At 34.6% G+C, this 8406-nt stretch overlaps 1 non-coding gene across 1 annotated transcript; it reads right to left on the bottom strand.

Moving 5' to 3' along the window:
• Positions 1-8092: 8092 nt before the first annotated feature.
• LOC114827189 (small nucleolar RNA R71) lies at positions 8093-8199 on the bottom strand. The gene has a single exon (XR_003776410.1). It is a non-coding gene; the product is annotated as a small nucleolar RNA R71 (small nucleolar RNA).
• Positions 8200-8406: the final 207 nt, after the last annotated feature.

The following is an 8406-nucleotide window of genomic DNA, read 5'->3' as shown; positions in this document are numbered from 1 at the left end:
GATTTTGAATACTATTAGGAGGAAGAGGGTGGAGAACAAAATGAAAATAAAGTTTACTTTGACACACTGGTTGATAGATATAGTGTCTTTGGCACCCAAGTTCCAAATGAGTAAGTCCAAGATGACCAAAATGTTGCACAAGATTCTGCCATGGAGAAAAAAAAAAGAATCAAATGAGTAGAAAGGCCATCCAACAAACTTTCTCTTAACCACAATGGATAAAAGCCATCAACCTTTTCTGGGAAAAAACACCAGTGTAAGAAAATTTTACAACTAAATATATAATTTCTGTTATACTTCAAAATACTTATTCTGCATTAACATATTTCTATGTATATTATATTTTTGGGACATATATTGGTCATCAACTGCAAATGAGTTCAGCTACTATGACAATATTGTGATAAAAGAAGATATGGATGAATTCCTTGGAGATGACATAGTTACAAATATTGTGATTGATGCACATAACTACATTCTTAGGGAACAAGAAAGCAATTTGGATCATCAAAACTTCTACTTCTTGATCACTTTCTTTGTAAGTTATAAATATTGAATTTAGATAAAATCTATTGAATGTCATTGAAACTGCATACTGATGTTTCATACACATGTCCACACTAATGATTCATACTGATGCTGCATACAGATTGTCCATATACTAATTATGTTCTGGATAAACATATGAACTTTACCAAGGATGAAAATGACGAAGCCAAAATGAATGAATTACAGCATAATTTGGGGGAACAATTAAATGAACAAATGAGAGTTGCGCGAAAAATCTTTATATCTTTTCCAATCACGAACACTACACATTGCTTGTGTTCGACACAGAGGATATGCGTTTCAATTTTACAACTCTAATAGAAAAACCTTCAAGAAGGTGAAACAAACATGCACAATGACAATGCATATAAAATGGTAAGTCTAAATTTAGTATCGCTTATTTTTTTCAATGATTTCCTAGTACATTTTTCAAACCTACGCTTAATTTGTATACAAGTCAAAATGGTTGAAGAAAAGTACAACAACAGAGATAGGTTATTTCATTTGCCATTGAATGAAAGGGAAAGTTCAACAAATGACTACATCTGAAGGAGCCCTATAAATGCGACTTTTGAGATGGATGAAGATAAACAATGTCAAATCCAACTTGGCTCGTAAGTATAAATGTGTATTTTGATTGTTTTAATTGAATTACTATTCTTGGTTATATATTTATGGTTGAACTAATTTTTGCAATGAATAAGATAGTAAAATGATTCTGACTAAATATTAATGTTGTTGGATTTCTTAAAATTTGTTGATTATGAATAAATGTTTAGTGATAAAATGATTATACACCAATCATTAGATTCCATATAACACTAATGTTGCATACTGAATGAGTCTACTATAATTGATGTTGCATACTGAATGAGTCTACTATAATTGATGTTGCATACTGAAGCTATATATACTTCCATAACTCAAGCCGTACACTTCAGCTCTAACTGATGCTGCATGCTATTTCTTATTTTACAGAGATGATTGTGGTGTTTTTGTGCTGTGCTGCATGCTATTTCTATTAAACTCGACAATAAAAAAGTTGTTAACCAAGCGGGAAGTCAATTGTCTGCATCATGATCATGCATAATAACTTGCAAACTATCAGCATAAGGAAATCCTTTATGCTTTCATTGAACACATGAACACTGGTGTTGATCCAACATAACAACAAAAAAGTTCTTATCCCTCCAAACCTCAAACACATCATTAGATGACATACTAACAATCCAATGACTACCTTCTTGAACAAAACCTTTAAGATCATCTTCTTTTATCGGATATATCAAAGAAAACCACTTTTCTGAAACACGCCTCCTATTGGACATCATGACCATCAACCTCCCCCTAATTGATTCAATCAAATTAAGAATAGGCATGCGACGCTTTTCAAAAATCATTGCGTTAAATGATTCTGCAGTTGCATTACTCATTTCACCCCACTGGTTTTCTAAAAAATGTATAATAGAATAATGCTCTTTTAGAATATCATCTCAAAATGAATCAGAAATATCTCCGCCAACACTTCTCATTTTCTCAATATTCTTATCAAAATCTTCAACACTGCATGCATATGCATAATTTTTGAAATACTCACACAACTGATCCTTCAAAAACTTATTACCTGCACATCGACTGTCTAAATTTTCCTTAAATGTATAATGCATAAACCATGAGAAGCAGTAGGTAAGTACTTTCGAATAGCATTCAATAGCCCATGATGTCGGCCAGTGATGGACGTGATCTTCCTTATTTAGTAATTTAATATCCGAGCCAAATGTTCAACAAACCATGTCCAATTGTCTTCATTTTCTATGTCAACAATACCATAACACACAGGAAAAATCTCTGTATAGAAAAAAAATAGTTATTTAAAAATTACTGATGTTGCACATTAATAACTGATGCTGAACAGTTTTTACAAAATTGATGTTACACAAATGTTAATCAAAAGTTCAAATTCTTAAATGTATATTTGGGAGGGGACCCCAACCCCCCTCCCATAACTTGATTCATAAACCATTTATTGCTTCCTAATCCATTCCACATTGATAAACATATGCTGCACATTATTAAACTGATGTTGCACTTTAATAAACAAATCTATTAAAAAAGAATAACATGATTCTCCAAAATATATAAATATTGAAATTCAAAACGATATCACAAATCTGTAATTTATAAAAATTAAAAAAACTTATCATTATTTGCATTTTTAACACAACAACCAAGAAGAATATCAGTATATCTTCCTTTAAGATACGTACCATCAAGGAACAATATTGGTCTATACCATCGGAATCCTTTAATATAAGCTCCAAAATATATGAATAACTTTTCAAACCGATTATTATCATTATCAAGTTCTAGTGCACAAAAGGATTCATTATTGGCACACACAAACTCATCAAGGTACCAAGGCAAACATCCAAAGAAGAGAGCATCATCACCATTAACCTTATTATATGCAATCTCTTTGCCACGCCAAGCTGCATACTATTTAACATCAATACCATAACTCTCCATTTTTCTCATAACATCCTTTGCCTTAATAGATGGATTCAAACGAACCTTGGTAGCCAACAAAGATGACAAAACAGAAGGGCCAAACATTTTATTCTCCTTCTGACGAATACGTCCACACGCAATTGACACTCTTCCAACAATTTCTTTGAGCAAACAAAAGTAACACCTTCCAATCATTCCTAGTGAAATTGAAAAAAAAACCAACCTTAATAGAGTATTGTGTAAGTTTTCAAAGAAACTCAATTGCACAATCTTCATAACTTTGACTCTTATAAGAAATATAACTTTGTCACTCATGTGTTGCACAATGGTAAGGTCCATAAGAGCCATACTTACCCAAATATTGGTTTTCATCTCCAATACTAGTAGCTTCACTTAGGCAACAAGACGACACATTACTACTAGAAGCAATAAACATCTCATTCTTAGCATGAACATAAACATCAACAATTGGATTTGAAATTAATTTATTCACCAATAGAAGGATTTGAATATCTTCATTGTACTATAATAAAGAGTTTGGTTCACCTCCATATAATGAGTATTTCAATAAAAAGCCTCCTGATGACAAACTTGGAAACCTAAAAGTTAATTGCCCACACAAATCCTCATAACTAGTGTGCGGATAAATCGGCACAACTACTGCATAATTTTCATATACACACTAACACTTTAACAACAGACATGATCTACACAAAAAAAAAAACATAAAGTTAAACTGATGCTACATAGAAATAATTAGATATATATGCATTTTAAAATGTAAATCTAATAATCAATAAAAATTGATGCTGCAAAAACTTTCAAAAATGATGAAACTCTTAGAATATTCTATAAAATTGATGTTGCACAAATGACAATAAAATGTATAAAAACTGATGCTGCACAAATATCTATAACACAAATGTTACACAAAATGCCTAAGATAATGAAATAATTCATTAACTGGTTGCTAATCCATTGTCCTTTCAATAAAGCAATGCTAAGCGATTTTTTGTGATTATATAAAATTGATGTTGCATAAGTATTACGTAGAAAATTATTAAAAGTTTATTGGAGAGTTCACCCCAACCCCCATAGGCGAAGCTATTGAGGGCAAGGATGGGCGGCCACCCCTCATTTCGTCGAAAATGAAGCCCAAGAGCGAGTAGCCACCCCTCTGATCGGTCGGGAAAATTTGCAAGTAATCTGTTTTTTGTTGCTGCACAGGCGCTGCGTGTAGTGGCTTTTTTTGAAAAACCTAGGCCTAAGCGAAAGAAAAACCTAAATTGGACGATGTCGTTTGATGAAAAAATATTATATATATAATACAATACGGGGACCGCTCGGCCCCATTAACCCTAGCGTCGTTTGGTTCAATGAAAAGAAAATATATAAATACAATGTGGGGACCACTAGTCCCCATTAACCCTTCATTCCTTCCAGCCTTCAAGCCAACCATTAACCAGCAGCTTTCAGTTTGAAACCAAGTTAGTAGCTTCTGCTTCAAAGCCGGATTTTGTAGCCAATTTTTAAGGTAAAATTCTATTTTTTTTAATTTAAACTTCCAATGGATGGGTCATAGCCCCCGAGCCTCGATTGATTACGCACATCCTGAGAATAGGTCTCACCTATAGGCGTAATAACCGAATAAACGTTATTTAACGTACATAACCAACAATAGGTAATAGCTTCTCATATATTGCTCAATTTGGGTATATGAATATACCACAGTGACCTACACAACCTCAACTTCATCCCCAAATTTTTAGAATATTTTTCCCAGCTCCCACGTGCTGCCACGCGCTGGCCAAGGCACGGCCAGACGCGCCCCTCACACGCGGCCATGTGCCTGGCACAATGATGGTGCAACTGATGACGTCAGGTATATTCCAGAATATTTCGTTTATTCCTTAACAAAACTTTACAGCGTGACCTAACGCCATTAGAATATTCTGTTAAACTTAACGGCATATCCTCTCGTCTTCTACCTTCAGCTCCGGCGACCGTCGCCGGAAACTAGGAAATTTTCATATCCTTATATCTTCTTCGTTTTTAACCCAACATTTATGAAACTTGAACCATTTTAAAGATCTCATAACGACAAAAAAAACCATACTTGATTCGAGCTCTGAAACCACTAGAATCTTGCCAGAAAAAGCTTCGAGAATCCGGCAAACCTTAAAACTCATCGTTCTCACAATTTCGGCATCCAATTTCTTCAAACGAAGTACTCCGAGCTTCGTAAAGACCTCCTTAAGCTCTCTATGTCCTTTAAATTCCTTAAAAATCAACATTTTACGTGAGCATGAATAGTACCCCAAATCGGGTTTTGTGGTTCGACGTGAAATCGAAGGTAATCTTACCTGTAATTGGTACCTTTGAACTCGTGAGGACCTTAGGAACACAATGGTACCATTTTTCTTCTTCGATCTGTCACGTTTACAAGGGTTTATGGTTGTGTCCATACAAGAGAGGAAGAGAGGGGGAGTGTGAGTCTGAGAGAGAGAGGGCATGAGAGTGAGAGAGAAAGCGAGGTGTAATGTGTGGACCAAATCTCTCCAACCAATCAAAATTTAGTCTTTCTTAGTTCCTAAGTGGTTCCAAAAACTTAGGAAATCATAATTAAATCCAACTTAAATACAAGTCATACACCACACAACTTAGCGTTCAAGGGAAAACTAATAATTTCACGTCAACGGAAATTATTTTCCGGAATGGGCTGTCACAGCCGCTGTCCCTACTGACTAGCCACCGAAAAATAATTATTAGACCAACTTACACTAATCTAAAGTCTACGAAATTTTATATGTAGACACTAGACACACAAAGCTACACTTCTACAAATTTTTAGGATTTTTGGAGTTAATTTGCTATTTAAATTAAATTGAACAAAAACAGGAACGAAACAGATTTTAAGTAGTTCACAAATTAAGAAAAACGTGTTAGGGGAATTGCTATCCACCACCAAATAATCATGCAAACATGTTATGTTTCATTCAAATTCCTTTTATTTCCGGATGAAGATGCTCAAGTTGGCTCAATGTTAGAACTCAACCTATTACTCTTTCTTATGTAGTATGTTAAGAGAATGACGTTTTCAACTTAACTTAGTTCCTATCATGCAATCTAGAATGGCGTGTTCATAGATTTAACAAGTAGAAATCATTAAGAATGAAAAGACTTTGAGTCATCACAAGGCATCGTAAGTACTAGCGTTGTCTTACTTATCCTAGAAATTGGTTCACATGTTAATCGCAATTAACAAGTACTACTCTAGAGCATATGTAGGTCCTCATTCGACAAGGGTAGGCACACACATATTCATAGCGTTAGAATCCTAGATATGCTTACTACGTATGCATCCATAGAAAACAAATAAAGAATTCATTAATGAGACAAGTAGTGAACCAATTTTCATCCATTCATAAAAGTAATTCAAACGAAATGTCATAACAAACTTGCAATCATATTTGGGGCTTCAAAACAGCCCCTAACTACTAAAAATTTAGTTACACACAATCCTTAAGTTAAAACAAAAGATAGACATGAGTTTAAGAAAATAGAACCAAAAGAAATCGACTGAGGCCTCCTCCTTTTTCCTTCCTTCCCCAACGCTGCTTTTAAACCAATTCTTGCTGCATCATTTTCTTCTCATTGACTCACTCACTAATAGCCATTTAATGGTGACAATAAGTGAGAGGAAATGGTAAAACAATTGTAACTCTTTGGGTAGCCTTTATGCCAATTACTCCCTCTTAATCCTCATCTTTAATTCCATTCCCTTTTATATTTGAATAAGTGTCAGCTGACTTGTTCTTGGTTGCATCATTTTTGGCTGTTAGATTTATTGGGTTTATTGCTTTCATTGCAATCTTGTCAGTTACAAACTGCTCAGCCTTTTGGGAACCTTTCAGTGTTAAAACGGCTTTTTGGGAACCTTTTGGTGTTAACAATCCGTGAAATGATCCAGAAAATAGACATCAGTAGCTTTCCAAGCATATAAGGCTCATTCTCTAATTCATTCTGAGTTGTTCGCAACTTGCTTCCAAAGTCAGCTGATCTGCACAGGTAGTTTTGACGAATTTGTTACTTAAAATCCCACTTGTGCTATTTTTCTTTTATTTGCTTGACAAATCCCACAAAACACAAAAACAAAGTAAATAGCTTAAGAATATAAGGAACTAACTAAGAAAAGACAAGTGATTTTGATGTAAAATATATATAAATATGAGCTTATCAGGTTCTTTCAAAGTTAGTAATTTATAGAGGTCCAATCAGTTCATATGGTTCGAAACCCTTACTCGTGCCATTATACTAACCATATTTTTGCACTAAGAAGGAACACAACAAAATTATGGCGCCGTTGCCGGGGACTGATTTCAGTCCCCTATAATTGCTTGTTTTTATGTAAAACCCTATCTATTTTCACTTAAAGTTTAGATTCCTATATTCCATTTTATTTTTGTTTCTCAGGTAGTATATGACAGATAAACTTGCTGAGATAGGCCAAAGACTTAAACGGTTAAAGGGGAACACCTTTGAGAACTTTGTTTCAACTAGTGCTTTGATTAACCGTGAAGAAAAGAACGATAGTTCTTCTAGATCAGCGAGTGTAGGTGCTTATTCTGAGCACTCTAATTCAGACAGAGAAGAAGAGATGGCTGACAATAATGATGACAATCGAGCTTTGGAGGATTTTTCTTAATCGATTATACCAAATTCACCTTCATGCATCTTGCTGCCTCCTGAAGCTAGAAACTATGATTTCAAATCTTCACATTTTCACATGCTTCCTTCTTTTTATGGTTTACCTAACGAAGGTCCGTTAGCCCATATTAAAGAATTCTATAAAGTTGTGAGTGGTTTACATTTGCAGGGAGTGAATGAAGCAAATATGAGGATGAGGGTGTTTCCTTACACATTTAAAGATAAGGCTAAGCGTTGGCTAATGACTTTAGCACTTGGTTTGCTCACCACTTGGGATGCCGTAGCTAAGCAGTTTTTAGAGAAGTTTTTTTCTACTCAAAAGGCAGCCACTTTGAGAGGGCAAATCTTTAACTTTAAGCAAGATAATGGAGGACCTTTCAATGAATGTTGGGAGCGCTTCAAAGGGCTTTTGCTACAATGTCCACATCATAGGTTACCTCCTTACTTACAAATGCAATTTTTTTATGATGGATTAACCCAAACATGTTAATCAATTGCTGATAATGCAGCAGGTGGGGCTTTGAAGAAAAAGAATGCTCAAGAGTCATATAACATCTATTAGATGTTGGGATCTAATGCTCAACATAAAGATACAAGAGGGAAACGAGCTGGAGTGTATGAAATGAGTTTTAATAATGATCT

Source organism: Malus domestica, chromosome 09, assembly GCF_042453785.1.
Source record: "Malus domestica chromosome 09, GDT2T_hap1".
NCBI lineage: Eukaryota > Viridiplantae > Streptophyta > Magnoliopsida > Rosales > Rosaceae > Malus > Malus domestica.
Note: the sequence above shows the minus strand (reverse complement) of the source record. Positions and strands in the feature narration are given on the sequence as shown.